A 16,292-nucleotide genomic window follows, 5' to 3' on the forward strand; every position below is an offset into this window, starting at 1 on the left:
ACACATGAAAGGGAGGTGCAAAAAGGCATGGAGAGCCAAGAAACAGCTGAAATCTATCAGTAATTAAAAAGCAATCCAGCAGATTATCAGCTGGTTCAGTCCCAATTGATGGCTACGAAAAGGTCCCATTGCCAAGGTGTCACACAAGAGATGTCTCATGATAGGTAAAAGCAAAGAACTGTCTCAAATCTGATTAATAAGGCAGGTGGAAGGGGGATTTTATGTTTGAGCTGTCTGCTGCCCCCCTTACCCGCCAGGACAGTGCCAAGGTTTTAACACTACACACAAAGGTCCCATTTGGACCAATGTCAACAGCAAAAATCACTCGGTTGCTAATTAGTCTTAATCCAGTGTTTCCTAACCAAGGTGCCTCCAGCTGTTGCAAAACCATAACTCCCAGCATGCCAAAGGCTGTCGGGGCATGCTGGGAGTTGACTACTGAGCACAGCTTCCACATGGAACATTTGATTTCCTGTGCGAGTATAGTTTTTTAAAAACTACTAAAAAAAGTACTTGCTGCCATCAACCTAGGTCATAGTTTCCCAACCAGGGTGCCTCCAGCGGTTGCAAAACTACAATTCCCAGCATGCCCGGACAGCCAAAGGCTGTCTGGGCATGCTGGGAGTTGTAGTTTTGCAACCGCTGGAGGCACCCCGGTTGGGAAAAAATGTATTAAACACATGAAAGGGTGGTGCAAAAAGGCATGGAAAGCCAAGAAACAGCTTAAATCTATCAGTAATTAAAAAGTAATCCAGTCTTCGGCTGTCCAGGCATGCTGAGAGTTGTAATTTTAAAACAGCTGGAGGCACCCTGGTTGGAAAACACTGACCTACGTAGATAACTTGACATAGGTTGACTTTTAGGGGTTACAGTCAGCACGATAAGCCCCTATAGTTGTAGGATAAAAAAGAAGTGACCGGCGTCTCTTTCTCCAGCATCTGTATCCAAAATTTTCTCCACTTATGGTTTTACAATCGCTCCTCCAAATAGCGATCCAATCTGACAAAAAAAAATCCTTTAATCCCAACTATGGATTACTCGGACCGCCTAAAGCCGGCCCGCCGAGCGCAATACACACAGAAGGCTGCTTTATTTATACAGACTTTAGCAAAAGAAATAAAACAGATTAATTTTCCATTGCACGTTACATAAATTGGCTCATCAACGGCTTGGGGGGGGGGGGGGAGAATAAAAAAATCTAAAAACATGACAAGAGGTTTAACAAGCAGAACAGGGAAATATGACTGTTCACAATCTCCCATGTTTCTTATGATTTTTCGGTGAATGTGACCTCTGTCTCCTCCAGTGGAAATTGTGCGCTACCTTGTATAATTAGTACCTGAATTAACTTTACAAAATAAAAAAGACAGCACCAAAGAAACCCAGCGAATGGTAAAAGAGTATAATGTAAATTGACTTGTGGCTTACTGCAAAGCTAATTCTGCAGCTAAAAGTATAATAGCTGAATTAAAGGGGTACTCTGCCGGAATAGGGGATAAGATGTCTGGGACCCCCGTGATCTCCAGGCCGGCAACGGCGTCCGGAACTTGGAAGCTTGATGTTACACCACACCCCCTCTATTCATGTCTATGGGAGGGGGGGGGAATGATGGGTGGTACATAGCCATAGACTTCCATAGACATGAATGGAGGAGGCATAGCGGCTGTAGTCACCAGTAATCCGGCACGGAGCGGAGTTCGCTCTGTGCACCAGATGACTGGCGTGCCGCATTAGAGCTGGGGACCCCCGCAATTAGACGTCTTATCTTTTGGATAGGTGATAAGCGGTTTCCAGCAGAGTACCCCTTTAACCAATGTGTGAGCACCCTAAAAGTCTGTTAGGCCATGTTCACACGGCAGAAATTGTTCAGAATGTCCGAACAGAAAACACAGGCAGACATTTTGCACATTTAAATGTTCCAGCGGGCGCTAGGACCGCTCAGAAATGCACAGTCCTATAGACGGCAATGCATTTCCCAGCAGAACGGCAGAAAGAATAGACGTGTCTTTCTGCGGATGCAGGAATCAGGATTTCAGAGGCAGATGTTCAAACATGTAAACATAGCCTTAAAGGGGTATTCCAGGATTTTTTTTTTTTAAATCTGCATCTAAAGCAACAGCTGTAGGCACCCTGATTGAAAACCACAGGTCTTTTGAATGGATGCAGCTCATTTATGTTTCAATGGGTGGGGTGGCTGATGAGTGGGAGGGAGGAAAATGGAATTCTGGGATTTGTAGGCAAAGAAGAAAACTCAGTTCACAAACAGCTAGCCACAGTATTATGGTAATCTCACAACATAGCCATTTATCCCCAAGACAAGTGCAGATCCTTCATAATCATGTCCATTACTGTCTGCCAGGTACATACTAAAATAACATTATGGTGGAGAACCCCTTTAAGGTAGAATTCCACCTTAAAGACACACTGGGGATAAAAGCAACATCTTCAAGGCTGTCACGCCCCCTCCCATAGACTTGCATTGAGGGGCGGGGCTATGAGGTCAAGAGCTCCCGGCGCCAGCTCCAGTGTTCGGAACAGTTTGTTCCAAACTCTGAGCAGCGGCGTACCCCTTTAAGCTTTGTGCTCTGGCATCTGACACTTTTGTACGTGTCCTGTTGTGTAAGTTTGCGGGGGGGGGGAAAAAAAACACTGTAAAATGTAATTCGTGCAAATAATAAATACAGCTCCACTGCAAAAAGTGGGGAACAGTGCACCAAACAGACAACTTTGAAAGATGTTCTACTGAAAATTATGCAAAAAATTTTCCTTAATGTCCGCTTCCCTTATATACTTTTATTATCTTGTTTGGTGGCTGAAAAATGGAAGCAGGGCCAGCGCCAATTTAGCAAATCCCTCAGCACCACGTCACAGCCGACTGACATCCCACACTATCCGGCCACTGTGTCTCCAGGACATCCTCAAGCAATTTATAAAGTCTTTTTTTTTGTCAGCCAAACAGGATAATAAAACGTATAAAAGCAAAATTGACATAAAGGAAGATGTGGTTATGGTGACAGATTCCCTTCAAGGGTCTATTCACACGTACAGTATTCTGCGCGGATTTGACGCGCAGGATTTCAAGTCATTCAGTTTACATTGAAATCTGCAGCAGAAAATCCTGCGCATCAAATCTGCGCAGAATACTGTACGTGTGAATAGACCCTAAAGGGGGTTAAATGGGTATTCCAGCCTTAGACATCTTATCCCTTATCCAAAGGATAGGGGATAAGATGTCTGATTGCGGGGTCCCGTCACTAAGACCCCCCACAATCTCGGTGCAGTATTCTGTGCCGGGCGCTGCTACCGAGAGGGAGACGTGCAGTCACACCATGCCCCTCCATTCATGTCTATGGGAGGTGGCAGGACCCCCGCGATCAGACATCTTATCCCCTATCCTTTGGGTAAAGAATAAGATGTCTAAGGTGAAAAATGTGCAATGACTAGAATAATACTTGACATAACCGTTCACTCTTAGCGTGTACTCACTTTGAGTTTCTTCGGTTTCTCGGCGCAGTCTCAGGCACCCATCCACGTGTAATCCTCAATGTAGTTATTCCCCGACTCAGATCCAAGGTATGGAGGGATGGATAAGGCAACAAAGGGATTTCTGTATCTACAGGAAGAAAAATGTATATACTCAGTGTAAAGTACAAGCAATTCTGCTGCAGAGGCAAAGCACAAATACACAACCTACAAACACAACCTCATGGAGAGGACGACGTTCATCACAAAGGCAGCTAAGTGAGGCAGCGCCTGATTTATCATCACAACGCCTGCGCCTGACAACAATGCGGGCCACAGATGCCTTCACCGGAGCGAGATTTAAGACCAGCCATAAGTCACGGAGCCCAATGCAGGGAACTCACATTATGGGGGTATATGGTGGAGAAAGAAAAAAAAGATTACAGAGCCGCGCTCCCGACACGGCAAACAAATGTGTCTATATATGACCATTACGTCATAGTCCAGAACAAAAATACATTGATGATCACATATTTCTGAAGGAAACTGAGACATATGACAACAGAATAAATAAGAAGCCACCTTTACTCCGACAGTAGGAATCCTTATACAGTGATCCCTCAACATACAATAGTTTCAACATATAATGGTCTTTTCTGGACCATTGTAACTTGAAACCAGACTCAACATACAATGTACACAGTCCACATCTGTGAAAACCTGTCAATGGCTGGAAGAACCAACCAATCAGAATAGGCATTTTACTTGTAAAACCCCTGTATTACTTAAGTGCATGCACTGACTGGTGTCTGGTAGCGCCCCCTATAGTACAGGGAAGTATTACATGTTCTGTACTACTCTTTACCTGTATTACTGAAGTGTATGCACTGACTGGTGTCTGGTAGCGCCCCCTACAGTACAGGGAGGTATTACATGTTCTGTACTCTTTACCTGTATTACTGAAGTGTATGCACTGACTGGTGTTTGGTATCGCTCCCTACAGTACAGGGAGGTATTACATGTTCTGTACTCTTTACCTGTATTACTGATGTGTATGCACTGACTGGTGTCTGGTAGCGCCCTCTACAGTACAGGGAGGTATTACATGTTCTGTACTCTTTACCTGTATTACTGAAGTGTATGCACTGACTGTTGTCTGGTAGCGCCCCCTACAGTACAGGGAGGTATTACATGTTCTGTCCAACCATCTAATGTTAAAGGGGTAGTCCACTGGAAAACATTATTATTTTTTAATTTTTTTAATCAACTGGTGCCAGAAAGTTAAACAGATTAGTAAATTACTTCTATTATGGTGGTGTACTTTAATTATTATTATAATTTTTTCTTTTAAGGGTGCATTCCTACCTGGCGTATACGCAGCGTATTTCACGCTATGCAAAATTTACTGCAGCTGCGGGAAATACGCTGCATATTCCTCGCTCACTATACACACAGGGCTTTCGGGCAGCAGCCCTATGCGTGTAGTGAGTTTTGGAGGCGGATCCGCACGTCACAGACACGCTGGCGCATGGCCCCGCCTCCAAAACTCACTACACACATAGGGCTGCCGCTTCGTTCACCCGGAAGCATGAAGAAGATGGACCGGAGGACCGATCAGCTGTAGTGGCGCTCCGCGGGAACCCGGGAACATGAGTGATGGTTTATTTTAATTTTTTTTTTTGCAGCCCGGGCAGGACGGAGCAGGAGTAGTCTGCACAAGAGTACTCCTTTAAACCAGTGGTCTCCAAGCTGTGGACCTCCAAAAGTTGGAAAAAAACTACAGCTCCAAGCATGTCTGAACAACCATTCACTGGGAGTTGAAGTTTTGCAAGTCCATAGGTTTGGGGACCACTTGTCTATACTGAGTAAGGGCCGTCAACATCCCAACCAATCCTAGGGGTCGCCAGCCGTTGTAAAACTACCACTTCCACCATGTTGAGCCGACAAAACTGAAAAGACAAAGACTGGAAACCCCTAATAAATATTATTACTAAGACATAGGAAAATGGATTTACCTGAAATGGTAAATGACTAGGAGTGTATACTAAGGACCATGGAGTTTCCATATTCTTCCCATCTCAAATGTAAACTGTCTTCCTATGAAATGTATATCTCAGACCAGGAAATTGCCCTATTAGCCCCACTAATGTCATTGCCCTCCCTCAGGAATCGCTGGATGACATAAGCCGCCCGTACAACGGAGGAGACACGTATAGCCGGTCAGAACAATCATTCACCTCCATTATCCCGTCGCTACCTATTGTTAGCAAGATATGACGTGAACGCAACCACCGAGAAGGAAAGGCTCATTTGGTGGTCATGGGAGGATTTTATTGCAGGAACCAGGAGATATTCCCGCTCTCTCTCGTCTTAAATTATTAAAATGTATGAACTTGCAAACCAGACGGATGCTGCACAATAATCCCCTCTCTCATATATGGTACCTTGTAGCATTATCCCTGCACGCACTGCTCTGCGTAACCCATGAAATATATATACAGAGCTGTGCCCAGGAGACGTACCTCAACTTCGACATGACATCATTTTATGGAGGGATGATCTCATCTTATAGGCTCCACCCCAGCAGCATGCGGATAGACTGGAAAAGAGCTGGCACAGCATACAGTGCCCAAGACGGCTATTAAATGCGGGTGCGATGGGTCGAAGATAAAGCAGCCCTGTGGGAGCTGTGACAATGCTTCACTCCAAATGTGTGTGTATAGGTCTATATCTCTCTCTATTCATCTATAGCCATCTATAGCCATCTCTATCTATATCTATCGCTCTCTATTTATCTATTTCTCTATATCTATCTATCTCTAGCCATCTATAGCCATCTCTCTCTATCACTCTCTACTTATCTATTTCTCTATATCTATCTATCTCTATTCATCTATAGCCATCTCTAGCCATCTCTAGCCATCTCTAGCCATCTCTAGCCATCTCTAGCCATCTCTAGCCATCTCTAGCCATCTCTAGCCATAACTCTCTATTTATCTATTTCTCTATATCTATCTCTCTCTATTCATCTATAGTCATCTATAGTCATCTATAGTCATCTATAGTCATCTATAGTCATCTATAGTCATCTATAGTCATCTATAGCCATCTATAGCCATCTATAGCCATCTATCTATATCGCTCTCTATTTATCTATATCTATCTCTCTCTATTCATCTATAGCCATCTATAGCCATCTCTCTCTATCTATATCTATCGCTCTCTATTTATTTCTCTATATCTATCTCTCTATTCATCTATAGCCATCTATAGCCATCTATAGCCATCTATAGCCATCTATAGCCATCTATAGCCATCTATAGCCATCTCTCTATCTATATCTATCGCTCTCTATTTATCTATTTCTCTATATCTATCTCTCTCTATTCATCTATAGCCATCTTTCAATCTATATCTATCGCTCTATCTATTTCTCTATATCTCTCTCTCTATCTCTATATCTATATCTAACTATCTATCCATACTGATGTGTGATCCATTAGAAAGCACGCCAAGTGCAATCTCTAAATGACGGCTTTAGGTCTATCAAATATCATGCAAACACCTACGGCAGTGGTCTCCAACCTGCGTACCTCCAGATGTTGCAAAACTACAACTCCCAGCATGCCTGGACAGCCAACGGCTGTCCGGGCATGCTGGGAGTTGTAGTTTTGCAACATCTGGAGGTGCGCAGGTTGAAGACCACTGACCTAGGGCGTACAAGTGGCACTCAGGAAGCCCCCTCTACATAAACTCTGCCCGGGGAGGATGTCTCGTCTATAACAGGTTGTCTACGGTAGCGGCTAATAACATAACAAATCCATATGAATCATTAATGCAGAAACCCATTCACCAACTACACCTTCCTTATAGACCCTATACCCAGCAGTCTGCTGCAGTATGGAGTAATCCTGCACCAGCGTCCCTTCCCACATACAAGTGTCATGCACATACACACGCGGCCGACACAACCGTCACACAAAAACACACACAGTCACCTGCTATCTGCAGTCCCCATTCCATAAGGATCCGTCCTCTCCCTGGCCAGAGATATACAGTCTGGTGAATGAGAGGAGGAAGCGGAGCCGTGGGCTGCCTAGTAATACTACCATACTCGTCCACTGAATACTAAGTGGGATTAGATCCCCCTCCCACACACACACACACACACACACACACACACACACACAGCTACCATCAAAGACAATGCACGAGCGAGCGCTTCATGACATCCACATGTGACGGCTGTGCCTGGAAAGCACATGGATGCCGAGAGAGAGGCGACAAGTTTAATGGGTTGAAAGGATAAGTCAGAGGTAAGAAGGGCGACGGCGGCAAGTTTAAAGGGGTTAACGGAGCAATCCTGTGAAGGGAGAAAGTGATCTCGTGATAGAGCGAGGTTTAAAGGGACAGTAGGTGTTGTGCTGGAGCACAGCGTCTTAAGAGTTCACCGGCTACGTCGCTTCTCAATCGTACTCTGCGGCGGACGTTTCCGGTACAGGACACGTGCGCCACAGTCCAAGCCGAGATCAGAAGTTGGGGGTCTACTGCACTTCACGATACTTTACAAATTATGAAAAATTTACTGTAAGTTGCTGAACAGTGTTTCCCCAACAGGGCACCTCCAGCTGCTGCTGCAAAACCACAACTCCCAGCATGCCCGGACAGCCTTCGGCTGTCCGGGCATGCTGGGAATTGTGGTTTTGCAACAGCTGGAGGCACTTGGGTTAGGAAACACTGATTTACAGGATAAACATTGTTCCATAGAGATTGGCAGCCGCTTTACTCCTTAACTCCTGCACGCTCAAATCAGCTGAGCGGGCGGGCAGCAAAAGGGAAACAGACGCTTGGGGCGCATTCCCACAGAGCAGAAAATTCAAATTCCGGACTAATTTTTATAACAGAGACGGCGCATGTCCTGCGCACATGGAATGTCCAGGCAGATATCGCCATGTGACTGGACCCTTAAAGGGGTACTCCGGTAGAAAACTTTTTTTTTTCTTCAAATCAACTGGTGCCAAAAAGTTATACAGATTTGTAAATTACTTCTATTAAAAAAAATCTTAAGCCTTCCAGTAATTATCAGATGCCGTATTGCTCCACAGGAAGTTGTGTAGTTCTTTCCAGCCTGACCAGTGCTCTCTGCTGACACCTCTGTCCGTGTCAGGAACTGTCCAGAGCAGGAGAGGTTTGCTATGGGGATTTGCTCCTACTCTGGACAGTTCCTGACATGAACAGAGGTGTCAGCAGAGAGCACTGTGGTCAGACTGCAAAGAACTACACGACTTCCTGTGGAGCATACAGCAGCTGATAAGTACCGGAAGGATTATAAAATTTTAATAGAAGTAATTTACAAATCTGTATAACCAGTTGATTTGAAAATAATAATAATAATAATAATAATAATAATAATAATAATAATAATAATAATGTTTTCCACCGGAGTACCCCTTTAAGGCTAGGTTCACACTGTGGAATCTCTGGGCAGAATTTCTGGCAGAGATCAAGCTGGCGGCACTAGGACCACGCGGACTACATTGCCGTCCCCATAGATGTCAATGCATTTCTGATCAGATCTCCCAAAAGATCCACCCAGAAATGCATTGCTGTCTATGTGGACGGCAATGCAGTCCACACGGTCCTAGTGCCGCCGGCTCGATCTCCGGCAGAAACTCTGCCCAGAAATTCCACAGTGTGAACCCAGCCTTAAAGGGGTCATCTGGTTGAGGAAACTCTTGTTTTGGACTACCATTTATGTTAAATGGGTTATCCAGGAACAGAAAGGCTAAATTTCTTCTAAAGAACAGTGCCACACTTGTCCTCAAGGCTTGGTGTGGTATTACAACTTGGCTCCATTCACTTTTAAAGAAAATCTGTCAATGTCACCCGAACTAACCTGTTGGTACAGGTGTGCAGTGCGAGGGACACTGATGATAATGATACTTACCCTTGGTCCACGGACAACGCTCTAGGAGCACGCTGATTTTACAGCTAATTTTGTCAAGGCAAGTGGCGTCAGCGTGCTCCTAGAGCGTCGCCGGAATAAGGAGGAAGTTGGTAAGTATCATTCTCATCAGTGTCTGTACCAACAGGTTGGTGGGGGTGACACTGATGACAGATTCCCTTTTAACAAAGTTGTCCAGGATTAGAAAAATGCTGCCTCTTACTTGCAAATACAGCACCACTTCTGTCCACAGGTTGTGTGTGGTATTGCAGCTCAACTCCATTGGCGTGAATGGGACTGAGTTGCAGAACTACACATGACCTGTGGACAACAGTGGTGTTTATATATTTAAAGCAAACAAAGGACGTGGCTTTTTTGTAATCCTAGAAACCTCTTTAATGGAAGGGAGCTGTAATACCAGGCACAACCTGAGGACAGGTGTGGTGCTGTTTATGGAAGAAATCAGCTCAAGTAAGGGGGTGAACAACACTTGAAACATGTTACATATTACCTCCTGATGTGGCCTATTAAAGAATAAAAGCAGCAAAATCGCATGTACTGCACTGGACATCCTGGATTTGTCTTCTACATCATACAGGCAAGGTAGGCACCGGCCTAGAGCGCCCCTTAGATGATGGCACTGCAGCTGCACGGATGGCAAGCTACATTCATTCCACGGACAGTTTTGTCCCTATTCTCAGGATCAGTGGGGACCCCAGTGGTCAGATCCCCTTCGATCAACTTGTTAAAGAGCACCTGTCATGATCTGTATACATTTTATAGTCCTCCCAGATCACTGCCCCCATCATGATAAACCACCCCCTGCTTTTATTTTTATTATTTTTTCTAGTTTTCTACCTTGATATTGCTCTATCTCCTGCTCAGTCTCATATTCACAGACTGGGAAGGGGCGTTCCCCAGCTGGCTTGACATCATCTGAAGCCATACAGGGGAGAACTTCCTCCCTCACTCTGCTACACACAGCCCAGAGCAGTTCAGTGTGGGATGTGCTATGATTGTCTAAGGCTGCACACAGCCCTCAGCACTCCAGACTGCATTTCCTGATTTTAGACTTCTGCCAGGCCAGCAGGTGTCCAAAGTCTGTGAAAGAGATGGGGGGAAATGTGCTCTGGACAAGTAGGGAGACACCTAGTGGCAGCTTTTTTTAAACACAAATATTAACATAGAAAACCTCCTTTTTTTTTTTTTTTAAATCAAAGTACAATAGAAAGGAGTGCAATAGCAAAAATTTGTTTTAATGATAGTGCCCATTTAACCCCTATCCTATGGATAGGAGATATCTTCTTCAGAGGAGACTACCTCTTTAAGGCCTTGTGCACACAGTGCGGTTCAGATTTTATTTTCCAACCACAACCAGGACTTTATCAGGACAATAGAGAAGTCTTTTTATAATAGGTAACACACACACACGACCCTATCAAGGACCTGCACAACCTCTACCTTGTATGGAGTCAGAATGTAGTATAAATAGAAGTCTATAGTTCCCAGCCATAGAGCACAGAGGCTTAGTATGTTTTTTCAGGGGTTCCTCCCAAAATCATGGTTGGCCCACTTAGATGCAGTATTACAAAAGCCCCCTCTACCCATAATTGATTTAAATATCTAAATCTATATAAATATAACAGATCAATAGCTTTATGGAAAATGAGATTCCTACCTTATTCCGGGTTCTAACTATTTAGGCAGAGCAGCTGGTAGATCAGTATATCATGAACCAGCAGAGATAGAGCTTGTCGTGAGAAGCCCACGCACAGGCGGGCACAGTACAATCCCACGCTGCCAGCAAGGTAGGAGCGCTGTGCCATGTGCACAGTCAAGCAAAGGGGCATGCCAAGTACTGAGGGCCCCACATCGTGTTCAGGCTGAGGTCTCCCCCAACACATCACAGTAGTAAGTTCTTTTATCATAATTCTTTTATCATAATGCCATCTAGACCAGTGTTTCCCAACCAGGGTGCCTCCAACTGCTGTCAAACTACAACTCCCAGCATGCCCGGACAGCCTTAGGCTGTCCGGGCATGCTGGGAATTGCAGTTTGGCAACAGATGGATGCATGTCGGCTGGTAAACACTGATTTACGACCCCCCCCCCCCCCCCATTATAGCCAATTGAGAAGTCAAGAAAGAGGATTAGGTTATAATATTTTGCATTATAATAAGTTTTATTTTACATCTCGAAGACGTCAAAGTGTCAAATTAGGATCTCTATTCTTTTACGGTCTAGTGTTATCTACCTGACCGGCAAATGTACCACCCCAAACAAAAAGCCTCAACCGATGGTGGCTTACACAATTTTTACCCCTATTCTACCACCTAGTCACGACATGTTTCTTAGTCTTCTGTTCCTTGTGATGATTCATCAGGGGAGGATGCTCAGGTAGCTGCTGTGAACAGTTGATAACTGGACCTACACTGGGAGTCTCAAGACTCCTCAGACTGGGTAAACAAGGTTCTGACCTGGTCTGGTCCTTTTGTCCTCCCTGGAAATAAGCCCCCCTCCAGGGAAGTACCTGACCGGCAAAAGTACCTCCCGCAAACAAAAGGCCTCAACCTATGGTGGTGTAGCCAATTTGACCATATTCTACCACCTAGGCACGACGTGTTTTTCAGTTTTCCTTTCCTTATGATGGTTCATCAGGGGTGGGTGATCATGTAGCTGCTGTGAATATAAGCAAAAAAGCAAACAAATACAGCAGCACTTTAAGTTGAAATAAAAATTAAAGTGCAGGGTGCAGGCCACGCATAAGAACCAAGTCCCTCGGTCCATGAAAGTCCATAAGCATAGAATAAAGTGCAGCCATCCATGGATTGAAAAAAGTGAAAACAGCAGTGACGTTTCGATCCTATCCAGAATCTTTCTCTGCTGTGAATATAAGAGATAGCTGGACATACACTGGGAGTCTGAAGAGCAGATTGGGGAAAGAAGGTTCGGACCTGGTCTGGTCCTTTTGTCCTGCCTGGAAATAAGTCACCTTCAGAGATATCTGTCAGCAACTTAAAGGGGATATCCAGGAAAAAAACTTTTTTTTATATATATATCAACTGGCTCCAGAAAGTTAAACAGATTTGTAAATTACTTCTATTAAAGAAATCTTAATCCTTTCAGTACTTATGAGCTTCTGAAGTTTAGGTTGTTCTTTTCTGTCTAAGTGCTCTCTGATGACACGTGTCTCGGGAACTGCCAAGTTTAGAAGAGGTTTGCTATGGGGATTTGCTTCTAAACTGGGCGTTTCCCGAGACACGTGTCATCAGAGAGGATTTTGACAGAAAAGAACAACCTTAACTTCAGAAGCTCATAAGTACTGAAAGGATTAAGATGTTTTAATAGAAGTAATTTACAAATCTGTTTAACTTTCTGGAACCAGTTGAGATATATATATATATATATATATAAAAAGTTTTTTCCTGGAATACCCCTTTAAGGTGCCCATACACATTAGTGAGAAGTCTGTCGAACCAACTGATGTCACTGGGAACAGCCGACTGTTCAAGAATCCCTACGTGCTTTGTGTTTCCAAAGTTTCAATCCCCGGTCGGTATTTGATGGGTCATGATTTTATGAGAACCTTTACCTCAACCTTGAAGAAGGTATCTAATTTGGATAAGACGCAAAACTCGAAACGGATGGTTTCCTACGAATATATTCACGTTATTCATGTTGTCTGACTTTTCTGTTTATTTATCGAATGATGAACAGCAGCGTTCTGTTAGTATGGAGAATAAATGGTCTTCTTGGGGTCCCATGTATGTCTCTGGTAATCAACCATTATGCTGCAGAAAAGCCCCATTTTTACTGCAGCGTCTACTGCAGGTGAAGTGTGGAACAACACGGCAACCAGGCAAACCAAGAAGACAGAATGGATTCGACCATCCGCTCAAATTCCATTCTACAAAGCAGGCTGTGAATTTAAGGCAATTTTGGGGTTTATGTGCTCAATTTCTTTGCACACAAGACACAGATTCTGCTCGGAAATTCAGAGTCCCATTGACTTTGAGATTCCGACGCAGAACTCCAAAAACTTAAAAAGGGGTACTCCACTGGAAAACATTATTATTATTTATATAATTTTATTTTTTTAAATCAACTGGTGCCAGAAAGTTAAACAGATTTGCAAATTACTTCTATTAAAAAAAAATCTTAAACCTTCCAGTACTTATCAGCTGCTGTATACTACAGAGGAAGTTCTTTTCTTTTTGAATTTATTTTCTGTCTGACCACAGTGCTCTCTGCTGACACCTCTGTCCATGTCAGGAACTGTCCAGAGTAGGAACAAATCCCCATATCAAACCTCCCCTGATCTGGACAGTTCCTGACATGGACAGAGGTGTCAGCAGAGAGCCCTGTGGTCAGACAGAAAATAAATTCAAAGAGAAAAGAACTTCCTCTGTAGTATACAGCAGCTGATAAGTACTGGAAGGTTTAAGATTTTTTTTTTAATAGAAGTAATTTACAAATCTGTTTAACTGTTTAACTGTGGTCAGACAGAAAATAAAAATTGAAAAAACTTCCTGTAGAGCATACAGCAGCTGATAAGTACTGGAAGGATTGAGATTTTTAAATAGAAATCATTTACAAATCTGTTTAACTTTCTGGCACCAGTTTATAAAAAAAAAAAAAAAATGTTGTACCCCTTTAAAAAGGCAGGTTCAATGTTTTTGCAAATCCGGAATGCGGCACTTAGGAAACGAAAATTTCCACCATGTAGATCCCAATTTTAAAAAAAGTGCAGTAAATTTAGCAAAAATTATGCGTGTGTAAACACCCTTCGTAAGCCAGAGTGAAGAGCCGCTTACAGACTGGCTCTTTGATCACATCCATACGGCTTAGCACAGCATATGGAAAAGGGGCTGTCTTCGTGTGAACACCCCCTCTACAGATAGGTCTCATTCAGACTGTGTAAAAGTTGCAAGCTGCAAAACAACAGCTTGCAACGTAATACAAATGTTGCATAAGTCGCACATGTGATTTACATTTTCATTTGCCATTTAAAATAAAATAAAAAAAATTAAAAAAAAAAAATATATATATATATATATATATATATATATATATATATATATATATAAACACACACACATTTATAAATAAATAAATATATATATATTATATAATAAAAAAATCACACGCAACAGTTGCAAGACATCACAGTATAATGCAATTTTATTACTATGAGATCTTTCTCTAGTTGTGTCATCGACAATCATGAGACTTGACAACTTTTGGTTACTGTACATACCCAATTTCACATATTGTGTTTGCTGAATTCTGTCACTATAAAACAGTGTTTTCCGAACTGTGTCTCTCCAGCAGTTGCAAAACTACAACTCCCAGCATGCCCGGACAGCCGTTGGCTGTCCGGGCATGCTGGGAGTTGTAGTTTTGCAACAGCTGGAGGCACATTGTTTGGAAAACACTGTCTTAAAAAGAACATTGCTTCCAATGTGTCGACAGCAAGTATACTGTGCACTATACACATGCCTGTTGTGTTTACTTTACACCTTGCCACATTGTTGGTAGAGGAGCTGTGATGTCTCTATAAGATCAACAAACAATATTCATAAACATAAGCTTTATATATGTAACAAAGCAGTAGCCTACCCCCACCCCAAGTCCACTTTTTTTTTTTTTTTTTTTTAAAGATTGCTTACTAAACAACATGTAAAGCTTGGAGGAACCACCACTGCAGGCTTCATTCACACTTCAACAGCCGCAGTCATTTGAACAAAATGTACATAGATCAATAGTACAAGCCAATATAAGAAAGTCTGTAATATATCTTAGTGGACAAAAATGCTTCTTTCTCCTGTTATAAAGCTTCTTCCTGCTACACCCCCTTTCTGCTGCTCAAAACTTCTCTTAAATCAGCTCAGCTTTGTCCTGTGTCTGCAAGACAAGCAATAAAAGGGGAGGGAGCTCGGCCCACCGGCTCTGGGGGAACTGCAAATTAGAGATAAAGCCTGCAGAGCAGAAATCTGCTGAAAAATAATTAAAAAAAAGTTATATAATAGGATTTGTGAAAAGTCACCTGAAATGACAAGTATGTTTTCAGTATTTTGCAGTACTTTTAAGGATCTAATAATGATGGCCAGTTCTAAGGGCAAAGCACAATGGAGGTGCAAGTCTTTCCATTATTGTTTTTTCTCTGTTTGCGTTTCTTTGCTGATTTTGGCTTACAAATGTCCACTGGACAGGCCAATAATATCAGATCTTTGGGCATCCAAATGAAAACCTGTGTTTATCACTTTGATGCTGCCTGAACCAAGAGTCATCGGGACATTCCCTGGTGGCTTCTCCCCACTCCGTCAGCCTTTAGAGAGATCTACGAATCAAGGTAGGGCATTTCTTTAAAGGGGTTGTCTCATCTCCCCCGATTACCTCTCTCTGCTACGGCTTCTTTCTGCTCACACTACTGGGGTTGTAAGTGGACAGGCTGGGGTCAGAGGCAGGTCATCTGCTTCTGTGTGACAGCTCCTAAGCTAAAGTACCAGGACTGCAGCTGTCAGGCATTATAAATGTGTTGAGAAGGTGTTCGAGCAAGGAGCCTGATGTGCGCTCAGGAGCTCCTCTGGCCAAAGGGAGCGACGTTCCCACCGCTTCTAAAGCAGAGCTGGTGGACGGGATCCCAGACAAGCAGTTAACAAGAGAGATAAAAATCGATCTCTTCAGAACCAGGCAAGTTTACTAAATGAAGCCAATTTGAAAACTGGTTTATGCAGCCATGCCTTAAATATTGAGACACTGTTAAAGAAATCGGAATAGCCCTTTAAGGTTTCTGAGGTCTCAGGAGCCATGTAACACGATGTGCACCTGGTCACTTTTCCCCATTTTTGAGAATTCAATAGCTCCACCTTATGATCTATGCTCAT

The 16,292-nt window shown here is 43.2% G+C and overlaps 1 protein-coding gene across 8 annotated transcripts in view; it reads right to left on the reverse strand.

The window, feature by feature from the left end:
- The window catches only part of SIPA1L3 (signal induced proliferation associated 1 like 3), a 215,151-nt gene that overhangs the window by 157,035 nt on the left and 41,824 nt on the right, over window positions 1-16,292 (reverse strand). For 6 of the 8 annotated variants that reach the window (XM_056537654.1, XM_056537652.1, XM_056537653.1 and 3 more), the window contains exon 2: window positions 3,487-3,613. The gene's annotated coding sequence lies outside the window, so the exon portion shown is untranslated. Of the gene's footprint in view, window positions 1-3,486; window positions 3,614-5,984; window positions 6,073-7,460; window positions 7,567-16,292 lie in introns of those variants that run through there. The other 2 variants (XM_056537647.1, XM_056537648.1) reach the window with 2 other exon arrangements.

The sequence above is a fragment of the Hyla sarda genome, chromosome 9, assembly GCF_029499605.1.
Source record: "Hyla sarda isolate aHylSar1 chromosome 9, aHylSar1.hap1, whole genome shotgun sequence".
In the NCBI taxonomy this organism is placed as follows: Eukaryota; Metazoa; Chordata; class Amphibia; order Anura; family Hylidae; genus Hyla; species Hyla sarda.